The sequence below is a fragment of the Spermophilus citellus genome (assembly GCF_964194105.1).
Source record: "Spermophilus citellus genome assembly, chromosome: 10".
NCBI classification, from domain to species: domain Eukaryota; kingdom Metazoa; phylum Chordata; class Mammalia; order Rodentia; family Sciuridae; genus Spermophilus; species Spermophilus citellus.
In genome coordinates this window covers 137,381,442-137,404,296 of record NC_138197.1, presented here as the reverse complement: position 1 = coordinate 137,404,296, position 22,855 = coordinate 137,381,442, and the positions used below count along the sequence as shown (strand labels likewise).

The 22,855-nt window shown below is 41.1% G+C and overlaps 1 protein-coding gene across 9 annotated transcripts in view; it reads right to left on the bottom strand.

The window, feature by feature from the left end:
• Positions 1 to 22,855, bottom strand: part of PPP6R2 (protein phosphatase 6 regulatory subunit 2) — a 97,337-nt gene that overhangs the window by 51,311 nt on the left and 23,171 nt on the right. For 7 of the 9 annotated variants that reach the window (XM_081310552.1, XM_081310551.1, XM_081310553.1 and 4 more), the window contains exon 2: positions 17,646 to 17,732. The exons of the other annotated variants lie outside the window; for them this stretch is intronic. The gene's annotated coding sequence lies outside the window, so the exon portion shown is untranslated. The remainder of the gene's footprint in view (positions 1 to 17,645; positions 17,733 to 22,855) is intronic. 9 annotated transcript variants of the gene reach the window in all.

Sequence of the window (22,855 nt, the reverse complement as noted above, 5' to 3'; positions counted from 1 at the left end):
TTTTTGTTGTTGTTGTAGATGGACAGAATGCCTTTATTTATTTTTATGTGGTGCTGAGGATCGAACCCAGGACCTCACAAGTGCTAGGCAAGTACTCTACCGCTGAGCCACAACCCTAGCCTCCTATTCTTATTTTTATAAGACAGTTTCTTGCTATGTTGCCCAGGCTAAACTCAAACTCCTGGAATCAAATGATCCTCCTGCCTCAGCCTCCCAAGTGCTGGGAACACAGGCACACACCACCATGCCCATTCATGTATACTTAAGATGAATGAATTGTACAGTGTGAATTTTTTGATTTTTTTTAAATTTTAATTTGTTGTATATGACAATTCTCAATTTGTTACATATGATCCAGAAGACCCAATATGAATTATAATTCATATTACATATACGGAACACAATTTTTCATGTCTCTGGTTGTACACAAAGTAGAGTCACATCCTTTGTGTCTTCATACATGTTCTTAGGGTGATGATGACCTTCACATTCCACCGTCTTTCCTACCTCTGTGCCCCCTTCCTTCCATTCCCTCCCCCTTTCCCCTTTGCCCTATCTAGAGTTCATTTAATCCTCCCAGCATATTATGAATCAGCATCCTTAAATCAAAGAAATCATTCGGCATTTGTTTTGGGGGGATTGGCTAATTTCACTTAACATTATATTCTTCAGGTCCATCGATTTACCTGCAAATGCCATGATTTTATTCTCTTTTAATGTTGAATAATATTCCATTGTGAATATATACCACATTTTCTTTATCCATTCATCCATGAAGGGCATCTAGGTTGGTTCCACAGTTTTAACTATTGTGATCTGTGCTGCTATAAACATTGATGTGGCTGTGTCCCTGTAGTATGCTGTTTTTAAGTCTTTTGGGTATAAACTGAGGAGTGGGATAGCTGGATCAAACGGTGGTTTCATTCCCAAAAGATTCTCCATATTGCTTTCCATATTGGCTGTCCCACCAGTAATTTGCAGTCCCACCAGTAATGTATGAGTGTGCCTTTTCCCCCACATCCTCACCAACACTAATTTTTTGTTTGTATTCTTCATAGCTGCCATTCTGACTGGAGTGAGATGAAATCTTAAGAGTAGTTTTGATTTGCATTTCTCTAATTGCTAGTGATGTTGAACATTTTTTCATATATTTGTTGGTTGATTGTATATCCTCTTCTGAGAAGTATCTGTTCAGTTCCTTGGCTCATTTATTGATTGGATTATTATTTATTTTTTGGTGTTATGATTTTTGAGTTCTTTGTATATCCTGGAGATTAGTGCTCTACCTGACACGTGTGTGGTAAGAATTTGTTCCCAATTAGTAGGCTCTCTATTCACCTCACTGATTGTTTCTGTTGCTGAGAAGAAACTTTTTAGTCTGAATCCATCCCATTTATTGATTCTTGATTTTATTTTTTATTCTATAGGAATCTTATTAAGGAAATTGGGGCCTAATCCGACATGATGGAGATTTGGGTCTACTTTTTCTTCTAATAGACGCAGTGTCTCTGATTTAATTCTTAGGTCCTTGATCCAGTTGAAGTTGAGTTTTGTGCATGGTGAGAGATAGATTTTGTTACATGTGGATTTCCAGTTTTCCCAGCACCATCTGTCCAATGTACGTTTTTGGCACCTTTGTCAAATATAAGGTAACTGTAATTATGTGGGTTAGTCTGTGTGTCCTCTATTCTGTACCATTGATCTAATACTAGAAAAACTAGAGATAACAGGAACATATCTCAACATCATAAAAGATATCTACGCTAAGCCCCAGACCAACATATTTCTAAATGGAGAAAAATTCAAAGCATTCCCTCTAAAAACTGGAACAAGACAGGGATGTTCTCTTTCATCACTTCTATTTAATATAGTTCTTGAAACACTGGCCTGAGCAATTAGACAAAAGAAATTAAAGAGATATGGATAGGTAAAAAAGAACTCAAATTAGTACTATTTGCGGAAAATATGATTCTATACCCAGAAGACCCCCCAAAAAAAAATTCCACCAGAAAACTTCTAGAACTAGTAAATGAATTCAGCAAAGTAGTAGGATACAAGATCAACACCCAAATCAAAGGCATTTCTGTATATCAGTGACAAATCCTCTGAAAGGGAAATGAGAAAAACTACCTCATTTACAATAGTATCAAAAAAAATAAAATCAAATACTTGGGAATCATCTTAAAGAAAGAGGTGAAAGCCCTCTACAATGAAAACTACAGAGTGATAAAGAAAGAAATTAAAGAAGATCTTAGAAGATTGAAAGATCTCCCTTGTTCTTGGATAGGCAGAATTAATATTGTCAAAATGACCATACTACCAAATGCACTAAACAGATTTAATGCAATTCCAATCAAACTCCCAATGACATTCCTCATAGAAAATAGAAAAAGCAGTCATGAAATTCATCTGGAAAAATAGTAAGAGACCCAGAATAGCTAAAGCAATCCTTAGCAAGAAGAGTGAAGCAGGTGGCATGATTATACTAGATCTTAAACTACACTACAGAGCAATACTAACAAAAGTAGCATGGTACTGGCACCAAAATAGGCTTGTAGACCAATGGTACAGAATAGAGGTTAGAGTGTGAATTTATCTGATCAAAACTTTTAAAAAATTTCATGTGCCTGGAACTAAAGACAATAGTGGCTCCTTATTCATGGAAGATACAGCCTAAGATGCCCAGCAAATGTACCAAGTACTATATGTACTGTGTTCTTTCCTATATCCATAAACTTTTTTTTTTTTGGTGGGTACTGGGGATTGAACTCAAGGGCACTCGACCACTGAGTCACACCCCCAGACAGGGTCTCAGTGAATTGCTTAGCACCTTGCTCTTGCTGAGGCTGGCTTTGAACTCTTGATCCCCCTGTCTCAGCCTCCCCAGCCACTGGGCTTACAGGTGTGTGCCACTGCATCTGGTTATACACATACTGTTGAAGCTTTATTTATAAATTAGATACAGTAAAAGATGAACAATAATGAAATAGAACTATAATAATATGCTATAAAAATTATGTTAATGTGGTCTGTCTCCAAATAACTTATTGTATTTACTTATTCATATCTTCACTGTATTTATGCTGCTGCTTCTTGTGATGTGAGACGATATCAAGGAAGCATTTTATAGCTGTCTTTGGAATATGCAAATTACCAGCATCACAGCTATTGAACTTTGGAGCCATTAGTAAGTACAATAAGGGTTACTTGAACACAAGCAGTTTGATACCACAACAGTCAATCTGATAACTGGGACACTCTAAGTAACAAATGGGCAGGTAATATGCATGGTGTGGATATACAGGACTAAAGGGAAATTCATGTCCTGGGCAGGATGGAGCTAAACTGAATGAGACTTTATCATGCTATTCAGAATGGGAAGCGATTTAAAACGTATAAATTGTTTATTTCTAGAATTTTCCATTTAGTATTTTTAGAGTACAGTTGACCATGTAGCTGAGGTAGCTGAAACCTCAGAAAGCAAAATCATGAAAGACAAAACCAGTAAGTATGATGATACACAACTGTGATCCCAGACACTTGGGATGTTGAGGTAGGAGGATATGCTTAAGGCCAGTCTGGGCAACTTAGGGAAACCCTGTTTCAAAATAAAATATTTACAAAGAGCTGGGATATAGCTCAGTGATTAGAGTGCCTCTGGATTCAATCCCCAGTGCCACACAAAAAAAAAAAAAAAAAAAAAAAAAAGAAAGAAAAGAAAAAAAGAAAGAAATCAATAATAATATTATTAATTAATTAATTAGGAAAAAGTTAATTAAGAAATATTTACAACTGGATAACAAAAATGTTAGTTTTGGAAAAAATTTGTGAGACATAGTAGCACTTTATAAAACAATGTATTCATGTTTCAAATGTACTTATCATGATATAAGGTTTAAACTAAAACCAACTATGCAATTCAGTTAAGTCAGAAATCACCATCAGTGCAAATAAACAAAACAAAAAAAATAAATAAACATAATAAAAGAATAAACATAATAACATGAATCAGTATTGAAACTTTAAAAAGTAAGATAAAATAAATGAAAATCTCATTCTTTGGGAAAATGATGATATATTCTCACTCCACACCTCTTGAGCTGGCAGATGATAAGAAGGCCAGCAGGTGAATGCAAGAGGCCCCACACTCCAGGCAGCAGAGGGCTGGCTCTGGCCACAGGACCAGTCCCTGCCTGGCCCGGCAGGCCCCTCCAGCCTGCTGGAGGACCACAGGCACATACGAGGTGGCAAGAGTACACAGCACACGTGAAAACCACCCACACTTAGAGGTTACATGGGCAGCATGGAAGACTCTCACAGAAAACACAATCAGGCCCACAGCACAGTATATCCACGTGATTAAGCACACACACCAAACAACATGGGCCCTCACAGGAACACACACTACAGTGATTACTGGTCAGAACGCAGACTCCAGGACCTCCACGAGGGAGAGGAGCTGCCCTGACTCACCTGCAAGCACGACAGCTCTGCCCTGCCCCGAGGTGCAGGGGAGGACAGTGGGAGAACGGCAGTGCTGGACTCGTAGCTGGACCCTACCTGTTGAGCCTCTATGCCCCCAGCAGACCTACCCCCCAACAGGACAAGGGTGCAGCTAGAGGGCTTCCCTCTCTACAGCTGTGGCAGGGGCCAACTGGCTGCTGAGCACATTCCTGGAAAGGAACCAGCGGGTGAAACTGGAATTTCTACCTCAGTACTGTTCTTAGGTGGCCTGGGGTTTCTTTCGATTTTTACATATTCTTTCATTTTTAACTTATTTGGGGAATTTCATATATATCTGAACTAGCAAGAACAGTGTAAGGGTGATAAGCCCTGAGTGCCCATTCACCTTGCAGCAGTCAGGCCTGGCCACCTGGTGTTGCTCAGACTGTGTCCTGCTGGGCCATTTGGGAGTAAACCCCAGACACCAGCCCATCCCATGACCCACACTTATCTTCTAGTACCATGAACTGGTGCATGAGTCTGTCCCAACACCTGTCAGGCTTGGCAGTGTGAGTGGCGGACTTGCTTTTCCCACTGGCAGGGGGCAGGGTGGGGGTGTCTCGCTGGCATTGCCACCTGCAGACTTACTGAGAGTCCACCTTTGTGCTGCTCCACTGAGGACAAGGACTGGATGCTGTGAAATACTGATACCACAGGCCCTGGGACACACATGCTGTCTCTGAATCAGAAATTCCCTTCAGGGTAGGCTTAGGTCATACACTTTGTATTCAGTCAAAGATTCCTGAGGACTTAAATACAGAACATTTTTTTTTTGGAGGAACTAGGGATTGAACACAGGAGTGCTGTACCTCTGAGCTTCACTCCCCACCCCTTTTTAAAATTTTTATTTTGAGTAAAGGTTTCCCTAAGTTGCCCAGGCTGGCCTCAAACATGAGATTCTCCTGCTTTGATCTCCCAAGCTGCTGAGATCATTGGCGTGTGCCACCACACCTGGACAGACCAAATCTTATACAACAAAGACCAAAATTAACCCCAGTTGCTAGAGGTGCAGCTCAGAAGTGGAGCGCTTGCCTAGCCCGTGGGAGGTCTTGGTCAATCTCCAGAACCACAGGCAAACAGAGTCGTTCTGTTGCTCACTTAATCACAACTTCTGAAATGTGAGATGACAAGGAAGCCGACATCATGTGTGCACCTAAATTACCAAACAGTTCAGTGAGGATGTCACCTCCAAACAAGAACAAGACAGGCCAGGTCTCCTGACAAGAACTGCCCCTCTGTTCCTCACCATGGCCAGGGCCTGTCCAGGGTCAGCTGAACTCAGTGGTATAAGACTCGGGGATCTGCAGATGTGCAGGTTCGCAGCTTTCTTCTTTTAACTCAGAGACCTAATGTGGCTACCAACCTTTTAGCTTTACCAAGCAAAAAAGGGAAAGGGAAAAAGAAAAGGAGACACAAAGGAGAAAAGGCAAGAAACAAGATAAACCCACTGGTTCTACAATCATCTTGATTTTAGAATTTTTTTTGGTGTGTGCGTGTGTGTTTGTGTGTGTGTGGTAGGGATTGAACCCAGGGTCTTGTGCATGCAAAGCAAATACTTTACCAACTGAGCTATGTTCCCAGCCCCAAGAAGGACTTTTTTAAATATTAAAAAAAAGGCATGCCATGGACTGGGGTTGTGGTTCAGCAGTAGAGCGCTCACATAGCAAGTGCGGGGTGTTGAGTTCCATCCTCAGCACCACATAAAAATAATAAATAAATAAAATTTCATTTTATTGTATTGTATCCAATTACAACTAAAAAATAAACAAACAAAAAAAAAGCAGGCCATAATCTTAGGATTGAGGATGTTCTACTTTGAAAACATGATTTAAAAAAAACTACCCTTATTTTATGCTCATCTCACCAATTTTACAGACCAGTACTTGAGAACTCTGTTTACATTACCACTGATACTTGAAATAAAATTGGGTTACTGTGGATTGGCCATTTGCTTCACGAGCTTTATCAGTACCCTTTGCTACTGTTATGGTTTGGATGTGAGGTGTCCCCCAAAGCTCACATGTCAGACAACACAGAAGGTTCAGAGGAGAAACAATTGGATTGTGAGAGTCTTAACCCACTCAGTGAATTAATCCCCTGATAGGGGTTGACTGAGTGGTAAGTGAAGTGATAGGGTGTGGAGGAGGGGTGGGCTCTGGGTTGTGGTTTTGGGTTATATATTTGTATCCAGCAAATGGAGTCTCTCTCTGCTTCCTGATCATCATGTGAACTGCCTCTCTCTGCCACACTCTTCCACCAGGGTGTTCAGCTTCACCTCGAGCCCTGAGGAATGGACCTGGTCTTCTGTGGACTAGGACCTCTGAAACCGTGAGCCCTCAAAAATTTTTTTCCTCCTTTATAGTTCCGCTGGTCAGATCATTTAATCACAGCAGTGAAAAAGCTGACTAAAACAGATACACATTAAATTAAAAAAAAAAACAACTTATTGCACTTCTATCAGTCATCCCTGCACTTTAAGAAACGATACTCAACAATGAAAGCACCAGGAGCACCTTTCAGAGTTCCTTGCATCAGCACAGGTTCAGCTGCAGCCGACTTCACAGTCAGAGGAACTGGTAAACTGGTTCCAGAGCATTCTCTCAGATAGCACTGCTTCACCAAATGTCCTCATATCAGCAATCGCATCCTACCCTCTACAGAGACACTTACAAGAGAGAAGGCTATCCTTTACTTCCCTGGATGACACAGAGACCACTTGACACATCCTTAAAACAAGAGCTGGCTCCTGCCCTGGCTGGTCTAGGAGGATCCCTCCCCTCCAACAGTCCCTGGGGACTACCAGCACCTTCTGCACTCTTACCCAAGCCAAGCAAAAGGAACTTGAGGTTCCACTTCTTTATTTACTTTGTCAGGTGGCAGAACCATCAGACAGAAGGTAGATTTCAAACAGAAATGTTGCCCACATGACCCTATTGTTCCAAGAAAGAGCCCATCAAAACAGAACATTCTGTAATGGAGACGGTCGTTAAGAGAAAATTGGAGTCTAGTACCATATGACCTGTCAGGCCACAAAAGGACTCTTATTTTTTTCTTTAAAGACTTATAGTCAAAGTCCTCGTTTTGTATGTGACCTAAGACCAGGAACTGGTAAATTGAAAAGTGTGAGGGCTACATAACCCCTCCCACCTGTTTTCTCAGAATCTCCACCACAGAGCCGTGTTGAGGTCTGACTGAACAGAACTCTATACCAAGGGCTGGAACAGCTCCCTGCACACTCCACTCTCAATGACCCTCAGCACAAAGAAGTGACAGCGAAGGGGCCCCTGCACACACTGAGGTCGGGCTTGGTGGCACCACAGCAGTGCTGATTGCTCACTCTCTTCCCAGCCCCACCCTCAGGGCATCAGGCTGGCAGCTGTTGTCAGCTGCCCCACAGTCCCAACTCCGAAGAACCCAAGATCTGCTTTCTGCCCCAGAGAGCAAGCTAGGCGACATTCTACTAGGTCAAATGTGAGGATTCCACCTGGTCCGACAGAAAAAGCATCATGAGCCGGTGGGGACGAGTATCTGTGCTCAGAGGGCAAACACAACACGTCTACTCTGGGCACAGACTACTGGGGAAAAAAAATACCCCCCCAAAAACAAACCCCTTATTTTAAAAAGGGGGTAAACAGGTGAACAAAAACCCAAAGTCAGAGGTAAAAAGAATAGCCACAAATATAAAGGTAAATTAAAATAATCATGAAAGGATACTTTACCTAAGTCTATGTTAATGAATTCAAAGAAATCCTAAGCCATCTGCAGTTGTGGAAGCACAGCCACCTTAGCCCTGTGCACAAGCCGCTCCCACCTCTCTTGCCTCAGGCTGCATGGCTCAGAGGGATCTGCTGGGGAAGGAGTGCATGCCTGTCCCCAGAACAGACAGCTCCTTTAGGAGTTTTGACCCAGTCTTCCCTTCTCTGGGTCAAAACTCCAGGCCTGACACATAGTTAGCATCTTTTATGGATTTGCTGACTAAACAAATAAATCAATTTTTTCTCAAACCCCACAGTGCACCAGCAAGCCAGACAGACTCTGCAGGGGTGCTTCCAGGCAGGGTGGGAAATCCCACTGGTCCCTGGCATTTACTCTCTGTCTTCAACAGCAACACCTTCTTTAAACCTACGTTTTCCACCTTTCTTGCAGCCATCTGTAGTTATGTGACCAAACTCTAGTCAATGACATGGGAGAGGAAGGAACTAGAACCCAAGTTCTCACTTGGCATGAGAGCTCCTGTGGTTCTTGTGACCCTTCTGTCCCTGAGAGACCAAGAGGCAGAGCAGCTACTCTGGATCCACAGATTGAGGAAGGGTGACTACCAGACCAATCTTTGTGAGAAAGAAAGGCCCCACTCAAGCCAGTGGTCTCCGGGATTTCTTTATAGCAGCTCAGTCTGTACCTTAATATAATCCAAACAACCTTCCTAACTTTTTCACCTGTGAACTAATATTTTTCAAAAAGTTCTAAGAGTCATTCAACAAGCCTGGCATATAAGTGCTCAACAAGTACAACAAGGTGCCACATAATGACATCTCAGTCAATGACAGACAGCATGTACAACCTGGCCTCATAAGATCATATCACCTAGTGATGTTGCAGCCATCTTAATTGTATAAGGGCATTCCACACTGTTTGCATACAATGAAATCACCAGGTGATGCATTTATCAGAATATATCCCAAAGCAAGCTGACTAACTCAATTTACTGAAAGAAGAAAGGAGGGATATGATGTCACTGACGCCTACTGTAAACTCAACAGTGTTCATTGCCTCCGCTTTTAAAACTAATACTTGTCCCTCATTTCCCAGTGACAGAGAAACAAAAGCCCTGTATGGCTATGTATCTTAAGCACAGCAAAGATGATGAGATATGAAAAATGACAAACCCTAAAATAGTGTGGCCTGGGAAGAGAGAGTGAGGATGAAGGCAACACATTGATAATAATATTGATCCTTTCCCAATACCTTCTTTCTCAGTGCTGAGACAATGCCTAGAAGTGAAGCAAACATCACCCAGTGGCAAGACCATCTCTGGGGAGGAGATATCCATCAAGCCTAGATTGGCAGTCTCTCAGAGGACGCCAAATAGATCCTTCTCAAAATAAATCCTTTGCCGGGATGGGGTTGTGGCTCAGTGATAGAGTGCTCGCCTAGCATGTGCAAGGTGCTGGGTTCGATCCTCAGAACCACATCAAAATAAATAAATAAAATAAAGGTATTGTGCCCAATTACAATAAATAAATGTGTGTGTGGGGGGGGGGCGCACACAAATAAATAAATCCTTTCCCAGTGACAGTACAATGGGACCCTGGAGGGAAAGGGATAAATACTGAACACTGACCCCAGGCCCTGCATTAGACACACTCTATCAATAATCAAGTCACCTCTCAGTGTAACCATATAAGCACAGACTCCCCCTTTGGCCAGGAGCTCATTTTCGGGTGCCTCCTTGGTGCTCTCATGAGGCAGATGGATAGAAGAGACGGGGAGACTCCCTGAAGTCCTTAGGTCAATTTCGTTGCTAAAGAAAGGCTCTGCTGATCCCTGAAGTTTGCATCTGGTTCAGTCCTTTTGTGCTAACAGATGATCTGAGAAGGTTGTGTACTATTTATTCTCCTTCTCAAGGAAGGGGGGCTCAAGGAACTCAGAACAAGAAGCTAAGAAACAAAACACAACTGGGCAGCAGCCAGGAGGTCCTTCCTGAGCACCAAAAGAGAAGCAAACTCCTTTCCTAAGGTTGGATGTGATTCTTTGGTCTTCAGTTGTATGTTTGGGAAATGTAGGTAACTCATAAAATTAATTGATTAAATGAAATTTTAAAAAAAATGAAATTATGGGGCTGGGGATGTGGCTCAAGCGGTAGCGCGCTCGCCTGGCATGCGTGTGGCCTGGGTTCAATCCTCAGCACCACATTCCAACAAAGATGTTGTGTCCGCCGAGAACTAAAAAATAAATATTCAAAATTCTCTCTCTCTCTCTCTCCTCTCTTTAAAAAAAAAAAAAAATGAAATTAGCCAGGCACGGTGGCCCATGCCTGTAATCTCAAGAGACTCGGGAGGCTGAGACAGGAGGATCACAAGTTCAAAGCCAGCTTCAACAATGGTGAGGTGCTTAGCAACTCACTGAGACCCTGTCTCTAAATAAAATACAAAATTAAAGCTGGGGATATGGCTCAGTGGTCAAGTGCCCCTGTGTTCAACCCCTGGTACAAAAAAGAAAAAAGAAATTAAAAATATAGTCATTTTTTTTCCAAAACAGAATGAGATTTCCAAAGGAACTCATGATGAAAGAGCATGCTATCCCAGAACCACAGGCAAAAACCAATACACTAAGCAAACCTACAATATCAAGATGCTTTTCCTTCCCAGTGCTGGGACTCAGACACGGGCCTTTCATATCAAAGGCAGGCCAGCACTCTTCCACTGAGTGACATCCGAACCCTAATGTTCATTTGTATTTACTAACACATTTGTTGTTAACCCTTTCTTGAATCTCAGTTCTTCACCTGGGCCATTGTTTGGGGGGAGGGGAGTAGCAAAAGGACAGCCAGTGAAGGTGATAAATAATTGGCCCAATCAGAAATACGGGGGCTTATTCAAGAGGAAAGGAAATAAAATACTAATATCTCCAAAGCCCTTCTCCCTCCTCTTCCATCTGTTGCCAAGGCTGTGTTTCAGGGAAACGTTCCTCCCTGCAGGGACTGTGGGAATTGTCACTGAAGCACCTCCTGGGTGGCTCCTTTCCTGCCCATTTGGCAGATGTGGAGAGGCACCCCTGGAAGGCTTCTTTCCCACCTTTGGGTCACTAGTCATTTAGACAAGATAAAGGGGGAAGGAAGGTGTGAGAACCAAGGGGTAGGACACCCAGCTCTGAGGCCCCTTCTCTTCAGAGAAGTCTACCTCTGTTCTACCTTTAAATAAAATCTGCTTTCTATGCTTGCCTCGGTGTTTCTTGGGTGTTCAACCTTCAACATCTGGGGAAATGGAACTTGGCCCTGATTCTCATCAGTGGCATCAGTTTTCTGCCTAAGACCCACCCTTTGGAATTATATTTGGTAAAGGGCTATGTTTTAGTCCATTCCTGCCAAGTAGCACAGACAGGGAGATTGATAAGCAACACATGTATTTCCCATCATTCTGGAGGCTGGGAAGTCTAAGATCCAGGCATCACTGGACAGGGTGTCTGCTACGGGCTTCTTCCTCACAGAGGTGCCTCCTTGGTGCTCTCATGAGGCAGATGGATAGAAGGGACGGGCAGACTCCCTCAAGTCCTTAGGTCAGGCTGCAGCTCTCATCCACCAGAGTAAAGCCTGTATGAATTAATCCCCTCCCACAGGACCCGCCTCTTAACACCACGGCACCAGGGATTAAGTGCCAACCTGATTTTGAGGGACACACACTTAACCACAGCTGGGTGTTGGTAACAAATTCAATTTCTGTTTTCCTTAAAATGTCTTTATTTCATCCTAATTCTTCTTTTCTTTGCCTTGGTCTCTGTCATGGTCCTCTTCACTTTTCTGCTACTGAGGCCATAGGGGGGGTTCAGAAGAAGCCATGTCACTGAGACTCGCCCCTATTCTTGAAAGACAGTTTTGCCTGGTAAGAAGTGAAGGTCAGCCATTGTTGCTCTCAGCATGAAGACTTCATCCCAGTGTTGCACTTGGCATGCTACAATGTGGGTCTGAAGTGCTCCCCAAAGGCTCATGTGCGAAAGACTCTGTCACCAGCCTTTGGCACTACTGGAAGGTGACAACCTTTAGGAGGTAATACCCAATGGAAGGAAGTTAGGTCACTGATGTGGTGCCCTTGAAGAGGACACTGGGACACAAGCCCCTTCCTTTCTCTCTCTCCTTGTATCCAGTCACCACATGCTCTCTTGCATGATATTCTGTCTCCCCACAGGCTCCAAAACACTGTGGGCAACAGTACAGGAACTGCAACCTCAGAAACTAAGAGCCAAAATAATCTTTCCTCCTTTTGTTTTATCTCAGATATCTTGTCACAAGCAATAAAAACTAATACAAACCATCCTCTTAACTATGGCTCAAATTAAATTAATCTGTCTTCTTCCTCTGGTTTAAGATCCCTTTCTGTCTTTGGTGCTTTGATGTTTTATTCTGTTTTGACTAGCTTTAATTTTTTTATTTATTCATTCTCCTTATGATTCATCATTCATTTTCTTGAATCTGAAGACTTGTTGTTTTCACCAATTGTAGAAAATCTTTAGCTTTATCTTCTCAAATAATAAATCTGACTGTTCTCTCTTCTCCTTTTAGAACACCAAAAAAATTTAAATTAGATATTCTCCCTCCATGCTCCATGCCACGGAACCTCTATTCTGTATTTTAAAATTTTTTTTTAGTTGTAGATGGACATAATACCTTTATTTTATTGACTTATTTTTTTTGCGGTGCTGAGGATGGAACCCAGTGCCCCACATGTGTTAGGCGAGAGCTCCACCACTGAGCCACACCGCCAACCCCTCTCCTGTATTTTTTGCTATGTTCTCTGCTTCATTCAGTGCAATTCCTCTGACCTGTTTTCTGGTTCACTGTTTTTCTCTTTGCTGTGTGTAATTTGTTGTTAACCCTACACATTAAATTCTTTTTGACATGGGCTTTTGCTACATTGCTCAAGCTGGTTTCAAACTCCTGGGCTGAAACAACCCTCTGCCGTAGTCTGCCACCGCCGTGCCCAGCTCTTCTGATACCTGAAGCCCAGAGGGGCTGTTTCTGCTGGTTCTAACCGATGGTGCCTTTTTTCCGGGTGTGCCTTGTCATTTTTGTCTGTGGACTACTAATCATTGTCCTGAAAACAATTATCAGTAGGGTTTTTTGTATCTTAGGATGAAGATAACTTTCTCCATCTCCTGCAGGATGCCTGAAGGCATTATCAAGCCAAAACACCATAAATTCAAGCTTGATTTTCCTGAACCACCACAAAGTATAAATCCAGGCTCAAAATCCTAATAAAAGTTAATCTATAACAGACAGATTTACCTTTTCTTTTTTCCTTCTAAGTGCAGGAAAAGATAGCCAACTGGGGACAGGGACTGGAGTGAGGACACAGGCCTCAGTGTATGCTAACCCCAAGGATATGGCCCTCCAGAGTTCCAGCGAGTGCAGGGAGTCTGCTGGAGGCTTTCTACCTGGAGAGGCCACAGAGGCTAACTACTCTTCTTGCCCTATAAATCCTCTAAAAATCAAAAGCTCCACTTTGTCCAGATGAGCAAATGCCCTCAGAGCACCGGCAGATTCCATCCTATGGAGCCGTCTACCAGCTCTTACATTCTGGTAGACATTTTGAATAATCTTTATTATATTAAATAAGATTTCTCAGCTCCTACATTTTGATTTAGAAGTTCCTTTAATATGTTCAGTTCTTAGATTGTTGTTGTTGTAGGTGGACACAATGCCTTTATTTTTATTTATTTATTTTTATGGGGTGTTCGGGATCGAACCCAGTGCCTCACCGGCACTAGACAAGCACTCTATCACTGAGCCACAACCTCAGCCTTTTTAGATTTTTTTTAATATTTATTTTTCAGTTTTTGGTGGACACAACATCTTTATTTTGTTTTTATGTAGTGCTGAGGATCGAACCCAGCACTCAGCGCATGCCAGGCAAGCACGTTACTGCATGAGCCACATCCCCAGCCCGTTAGATTATTTTTTAATCCAACCATTTAAATCGTTTTCCATAGGCTGGGGGAAAATTATATTCTCTCATCAATTTCAGGAATTATACTACTCTCTAGTAGCTTCTATTCATACTGGTATCTGTTGTCAGCTTAGTTGGTATTCCATTTTTTAAATTTTTTATTAGTTATTGATGGACCTTTATTTATTTGTTTATATATGGTGCTAAGAACCGAATCCAGTGCCTCACACATGCTAGGCAAGTACTCTACCAATCCCAGCCCCCGGAAGGATTTTTTTTTAATATTTATTTATTTATTTATTTTTTAAAGATTATCTTTTTTTTTAAATTTTTTTTTAAAGAGAGAGTGAGAGAGGAGAGAGAGAGAGAGAGAGAGAGAGAGAGAGAGAGAGAGAGAGAGAGAGAATTTTTAATATTTATTTTTTAGTTCTCGGCGGACACAACATCTTTGTTGGTATGTGGTGCTGAGGATCGAACCCGGGCCGCACGCATGCCAGGCGAGTGCGCTACCACTTGAGCCACATCCCCAGCCCTTTAATATTTATTTAGTTGTAGATGAACACAGAATCTTTATGTATTTTTTTTTAATGCGGTCGTGAGGATTGAACCCAGTGCCTCCTATATGCGAGGCAAGCACTTTTACCACTGTGCTACAGCCTCAGCCCCTGGTATTCCCTTTTAGATAATCTAACTTTTACCTCTAGCTTAATATCTTCTTTTTATCTTTGGTGTTATATAATTTCAATGTATGGGTATGAGGTTTGGGTTTTTTTTTAATTTTTTTTAAATTACTTGGGACATATCATGCTTCATAAATCTATGGATTTGTGTCTTTTACTAGTTGTTTTTAAAGTTTGAAGTTATTAACACTTAAATAATGTCTCTTCTCTCTCTCTCTCTTTTTTTTTTTTTTTTTTTTTGGTGGTGCTATGGATTAATCCCAGGGCCATGGTCATGGCCATATGCATGTGAGGCAAACATTCTACCAACTGAGCTATATCCCCAGCCCCTTCCCATATGTTTTAAATCTGGAATTCCAACTTCATTTTATAACATCTTTCTTTCTTTTTCTTTTTTTTTATTTTTGTACTGGGATTGAACCCAGGGGTACTTAACTACTGAGCTACATTACCAGCCATTTTTATTTTTTATTTTGAGACAGGGTCTAAGTTGCTCAGGGCCTTGCCAAGGTACTGAGACTGGCCTTGAACTCACAATCCTCCTACCTCAGCCTCCTGAGTCACTGGGATTTACAGGTGTGTGCCAGTTACATCTTTTTATTCTAATGTCTATTTCCTCTCAATGTCACTGTTCACCTCCCATCTCTCAGTGTGCACTCTGGATAATTTTTTCAGTTTATGTTCTTTTTACTAATTCAATCTTCATCTGTGTTTAATCTGTTTAGTTTACATTCTTGTCTTTCATTTCTACTTTTTTATAAGTTCTGATTGGGTCATTTTAACACTTCACTTTTTGTTACTGATTTTTATTCTAGTTTGCATTTATTCAAACATTTCAAACATAATTATTATTTATACTGCATTTGATCATTCAATGTCTGTAGGCCATGGGACATCTAATTATGTTCTCTTCCTCATAATGAAGTGAGAGAGAGACAGAATGTGTGCATGTGAGTGTGTATTCTGACTGTAAGTTCAAGTGTACTTAAATTTAATCTGTAGAAATTCTAAGGATCTAGGGCTGGGGTTGTGGCTCAGTGGTGGTGGAGCGCTTGCCTAGCATGTGTGAGGCACTGGGTTCAAGTCTCAGCACCACATATAAATAAATAAAGTCCATTGACAATTTAAAAAAATATATTTTTAAATTCTAAGGATCTACACCAAGCAACTTAGAGAGATCCTATCTCTAAATAAAATTTAAAAAGGGCTAAGGATGTGGCTCAGTGATTGAGCGTCACTGGGGTCAATCCTTGGTACAAAAAAGCAGATCTTGTTTGGATCCAATTAGAACGGTCATCTGGAAAAAAATTATTTGTTATTAGGAAAATATGAATACAGACAGATACTAGAAGAAATTAAGGAATTATTATGTTCTCTAATTTGCAATAATAACATGGTAGTTTTATTTTCAAAGATAAAAATTGTCCTTATCTACTAGGGAGAAGTATTCACGATAAAACAACATTATTTCTGGGATTTGTTTTTAAAATACTTCACCAGAAAACAAGAACTAAAAATATATGAAAGAAGGAAGACAGAAAGAAAGAAAAAGATATCACTGTTAAAACTGGAGGAAGAATACATAGATACATAAAAATACAGAAACATAATTAGTATTTTTAAAGTTCATATAAAAACCAAACAAAAGAAATACTTAATGTTGTGCCAATAACTCAGATATATTAGTATTACCATTTTCTAAAACAGGTAATTGTTTTTATACCTGACATTTCCTAATTGAAATTACTAACTAAATAACTCAGAATTAACTTTTCAGCACTGTATATAGTTTTTTTTTTTTTTTAGAGAGAGAGAGAGAGAGAGAATTTTAATATTTATTTTTTAGTTATCGGCGGGCACAACATCTTTGTTTGTATGTGGTGCTGAGGATCAAACCCGGGCTGCACGCATGCCAGGCAAGCGCGCTACTGCTTGAGCTACATCTGCAGCCCACTGTATATAGTTTTTTGTTTTGTGTTTTTGGTGGTGCTGGGGATTGAACCCAGGTCCTTGTGAATGTCAGCCAATCACGCTACCAACTAAGCTATACAGTTTTTAAAATAAGGAAATGTTTCTATAATGTTGACTTTAGGCCTGTTTATTCTGATTTTGAACCAATGGTTTGAATATCAAATACACACACACACACACACACACACACACACACACACACACATAAAATGTTTGGATCCTTTTTATGTCCTCAACTTCTAGGAACATAACATAACATCTTGACAAATTCTGTTATTCTGTTTAAGATACATCTTGACAAATTCTGTTCAATGTAAGTTGAAGGAAGAATGGTACCCATGTCCCTGAATAGCATAGTTTGAGAAATGAGTGGCCCTGGAAAAGAGCAAGGCTCCTCCTTAGCTGGCAGCTGCCCTGGTAGCCTGGCCTTCACCAGCCTCCCACTGCAGCCTCCTCCCCACCCAGAATGTCCTCACCAGGAGCTCTTCCATCCCTTTCTTCTGGTCATGACCTCCAAATCTCGTTCTGCAGCCCTGGATTATTCTAGGGAGCTTTTCTCCCAAGCCTTATCCCTCTCTCCTTCCCTCAACATGACTATTTCTTTGATGCCCACTCAGGACAAAGTCACCTCTGCTCTCCCACCCAGGCATCCCATCCAGAAAGGGGGTCAGCACTTTCTAAGTCCCAAGAATATTTCCTTTTCTTTTTCTTATTTGTTTTTAGTGCTAAGAGGGGAACCTGGGACCCTGTGCCTGATAGGCAAGGGCTCTACCACTGAGCTATACTCTCAGCTCCCCATCACCACCAGTGGATATTTCTAGACATCTTGTACCTTCATTCAAAACCTCTGGTTTTGATACATTTGCTTCTGGCCAAGATGGAATAACAGGAAACAGATTTATCTTCCCATCTGCAACAACTGAAAAACAGAAAAAGGATACAGTGCATGAAGAAATGGTCTTTAAGACATTGGACATCAGACAATGAAGGATAGTGATCCCTCTAAGAAGGTGAACAATTAAGAGAAGCCCTGTCATTGCCCGGCTCTCTGGTGGAAAAAGAGGCTCAGCCATGACAGGAGAAGAACAGATGAAGCCCAATGTCCCCTCAGTTGAAAAACAGAGCTGGGCAGAGGAAGCCCAAGGTGATAGAGCACAGGAAGGGCAGAGCTGCAGAGGAGCTGGCACTCTGGAGACCCTCCAAACTTTCACTGAGAACTGAGCAGTGCACATGGTGAAGAGGGTTCCCAGCCAGGGAAGCATCACCCAAGAACTTGTAGGGAGCCATCCTCAAAGCCCATACAGGCCAAGGATGGTTCTTCCTGCCAGTCTCCTAACTCACCGGACACTGGACATAGTTCTCAGAAGACCTTTGCTTTGGTGGTAGGGTAAAACTGACCCTAGATAAAACATTGCTTTTGCTCCGCTGAACAAAGTTTAAAAGTGAGACCTACCAGAATGAAACCATTTCAAGTAATTTAGCTTCATCTCAAAACAAAGGTCAAGAACATTTATAAGAATACAAAAATGCCCAATACCCAAGATAAAATTTATAATGTCTGGGCATCCAATCAAAATTTACCAGTACACAGGAGCAGGAAAACACAAAGCACAGTGAGGAGAAAGTCAAACAAAATCAACTCAGCACTGACACAGATGAATGAATAGACAGGAATTTCAACAGCTATCACAATGGCTAGTCCCTCCTCAGAGCTCTCTTGAAATTCTGCTCATGTTTCTTTTAGAAAATTACCACACTGCAATAATCTCATTTTTATATTTTTATTTTAGTTGTGAAAGCTTAAAGAATTTAAAGTTACTGAGAAAAGCACAAGTACCCATGTATCAAAACAAAACAAAACAAAAACAAAATCCATGTACTGAGGTTTAGTATTAACATTTGGTGATATGTGTCCTACTTAAAAATGAAACATTTCTAATATTGAGGAACCCAGCAATTCATTTGACCTCCTTCTTCCTCAGAGATAATTACTATCTGTAGCCTCCATAACTTTATTTTTTTACTAAAGCTCAACTTCATTTATATTTTATTTTTTCATTTTGCAGAGCTGGGGATGAAATATAGTGAGACCACATTTCAAAAAATACAGTTCTGAAATTTGGGTATCTTATATTTCAGGTTTTCATACTTGGGATGCTCAATCTATATATTCAATTAATCTCCAAGTGCTTTACAAAAATCAATCTATGGGGCTGGGGTTGTGGCTCAGTGGTAGAACACTTGCCTCACACAAGTGAGGCCCTGGGTTCAATCCTCAGCATTGCATAAATAAATAAATGTGTCCACTACAACTAAAAAAAATAAGATCCACAATTAACCTATGCTCCCATCTGTTTGTAGTGTTCACCTTCTATAGCCTGCCTACCCTTGGTGTTGTCAGAATTTTTTGTTCTTGTTCTTTGATAAGTGTGAAGTGGAATTCTTGTCTTAATTTGCATTTGTGTTATCACTGAGGCTGAGTATTTTCCAAGGTTTTATTGGTCATTTTGGCTTCTCCTGTGAATTATTCCTCATATCTTTGCCTATTTTGCTACTGGGCAAACTCTTCCTGCCTAAGAGTCCTTTATGTAGCCTAGTTATCAGTTCTCTGTGGATTATACACATGGCAATTTTCTTCTCCCACTCTGTGGCTCAGGGTTTTTTGTTTTTGTGTGTGTGTGGTGGAGATGAATCCAATGCTTTGGGCATGCTAAACATGTACTCTACCACTGACCCATACCCCCAGCCCACTAGTGGTGTTTTTTTTTGGGGGGGTGGGGGTGGGGGTGAGGGGTGGATTGAACCCAGGGCCTGTTGTTACACTCCAGCTATGGCTTGTCTTTTAATCCATCTTTTGATGTAAAGAATTGTTTATCGTAGTAAATTATCATTTTTTTCCTTTATAGTTTGCCGTATTTTTACAAAATTCTTCCTCCTATTTTGAGATGACAAAGATATTCTGTACTTCTATCTAAAATTTAATTTTCATATTTACATATTTTTCCCCTTTTTTAGAGAGCTTTAATTTTACACATAGTAGTTGGGTTCATCCCACAAACACACACATGCATGGAAATCCATTTCAGCTTATAATCCCCTTTTCCCTCCCCCCTCCCCTTCTCCTTCCGCTTCTTGACTAAACTTCTTTTTGCTGGGCTATGAATTTGTATTTGATTGGTTCTTTATGTCATTCTATCCTCCCTCCCCTTTTCCTTTATTTTACTCTTGCTTCCACATGAGAGAAAACATTGGACTGGTTCTGAGTTTGGCTTACTTCACTTTGCATGATATTCTCCGTCTCCATCATATTTCCATCTTAAATTCAGTGAATGAGATAAAGATCTGACTTTTTCGCCCAAATGAAGGTGAAAACCCCAGTCCATTTTGCTCCTCACTGATACACACTACACGTCTGTCACAGATGGCGTTCCCACTTACACGGGTCCTGTTCCTAGCTACCTCCTCAGCTGGCCTCACAGCAGGCTCTGAGCGTCTGTTATGGCAGCCCTCCCATTTTGTTTTCCTTTTCACATTATCCTGGTTATTCTTCATACCTCACTTTTATAAGTGAATTTTAGGTTCAGCCCCACAAATTCCATGGAAGAACCTATGAGGAACATGATTAGAACTGTGGTGAATTTAGCAGAAATAGCAGTGTCACCGCAGTAGTCTTCTGCCTTCGCTCAAGTGTTACTTTCTTTTGTAACCTTTTCCATAAAAGCTCTTGCACTTGGCTTTGTTCCACAGGCTCCTGTTACAAACTGGCTCTCCCCTCAACCCCTCCTGACAGTCCTGGGGACTGAACCCAGGGGCCCTTTACCACTGAACTACATCCTCAGACCTTTTTATTTTGAGACACAGTTTCGCTAAACTGCCCAGGCTGGCCTTGAATTTGTGATCCACCTGCCAGCTTCCAGGGTGGCTGGGAGTAGCTGAGATTATAGGCATGTGTCACTGTGCCCAGCACAAACTTGATCTTTTTAAAATCACATTTTTGTGATTGAGCAACTTTGCTAAACTCTCTCATTAGTGTAAAGCCTTCCAGGTTTTCTAGGTAGCAATCTGGGGCAGTAAGACAGCTTTGTATAAATCTGGCTTCTTTTTCTTTTAAATTATCTGGCCAACCTCTACTGTAAAACTGAACAGAAGCAGTAAGAGTAGATACTCTTATTTTTAAAGGAAATGCATCTCAGATAGCACCACTAAGAGCTGGAGATGCAGCTCAGTGTTAGGGTACCTGCCTGGTGTGCACAAGGCCCAGGATTCAATCTCCAGTTCCTGGGGGTAAAATGTTTTTTCACCACTAAACTCTATAATCATAACATTAAGGAAATTATCTGTAACTACTAGTTTTACAAGAGTTTTATACTGAGTATTGAAATCTTTTTAGTTTTTTCTTTTTTCTCTTTAGATATACATGGCAGTACAGTGTATTTTGACATATCTGAGTGTTGAAATTTACTGAGTCACTTTTATTTACTTGTAGTGAATAAAATTAACAGATGTGCCAATACTAAGCAATCCTTACTTTCCTTAAAGACATCCACTTGGTCAAGATGTAATTAGTCAGTTGGTTGTTTTTTCCTGTATTTATGTTGTAGGTTTTCTTATCTTCCTCAGAATTTATTTGGTCCTTGAGTTTCATCTTTATAAATTCTCAACCATTAATCATTTTGTATACTATATCTCCCATATTTTTTCTTCCCGCCCTGTTGCTTCCAGGAACACCAATATATATCTTAGGTCTTTTTTTTTTTTTGGAGGGGGGGGTTACTGGGGATGAGCCCAGGGATACTGCACCACCGAGGCACATCCCAGCCCTTTTAATTTTTTTAAAACATTTCCAATGTGTATTTTATTTTATTTTAGATGTTAATGGATCTCTTTTTTATCCACTTATTTATATGTGGTACTGAGAATCAAACCCAGTGCCTCATACATGCTAGGCAAGTGCTCTACCACTTGGCCACACCCCAGCCCTCCTTTTAATTTTTTATTTTGAGACAAAGTCTTGCTAAATTGCTGAGGCTGGCCTTGAACTTGTGATCCTCTTGTCTTAGCCTTCTGACATGCTGGGATTACAGGCATGAGCCACTGTGCTAATGGGCTCCCCGGCTCTTTTAAACTTTATTTTATTTTGAGACAGGGTCTTGATAAGTTGCCCAAGCTGGTCTTGAATTTGTGATGCTTCTGCCTCAGCCTCCCCAGAAAAGCTGGTAGCATGTGCCACTGTGCCTGGCTTTTTTTTTTTTCATTCTTTTTTATTTATTTTTTACTTATATAAAATATTTACGTGGTTCCAAAGTTAAAATGACAAAAAAGGATTCCCAGCACGGGGGACTCTTCCCTGTACGGAGTGCTGGGGCTATGGGTGGAACAAGATTAACTAGAGAGGCTACAGTTCTGGGAGATGTTAGGGTTCTAACCTAACTGAACACTCTCAGGCATTTGGTTGAGACTACAGGGCCATGCTGTGCTCTGAGTTTCTCCATGATGGACAGAACAGCAGTCCTGCCACCCCACTGTGTAAAGCAGTAGTTTGCCATAAGTTGCTCCATTTTGAGTTTAAGTGCTGAAGTGGAATGACTCCATGCCTTGTTGGTACAAGTAAACCACCACCTGCTAGGCACAACCATAAAGCACAAAGTAATAAGTTAATCGTGCTAATAAGAAAAATTAGGGGCTGGGGATGTGGCTCAAGTGGTAGCGCGCTCCCCTGGCATGCGTGCGGCCCGGGTTCGATCCTCAGCACCACATACCAACAAAGATGTTGTGTCCGCCGAGAACTAAAAAATAAATATTAAAAAAAATTCTCTCTCTCTTCTCCTCTCTCACTCTCTCTTTAAAAAACAAAACAAAAAACTAAGCACTAAGCAACTCAATGAGACCCTGTCTCTAAATTAAAAAAAAAAGAAAAATTACCCATAAACTTACTGAATTAATCAGAAGCACATGGATGCACGAGCATATTAAACTAATATATGAAAATCTGGCCCTTGAGCTCACTGAATACAGCAGACCACCACGTAATGCATTCCCTTC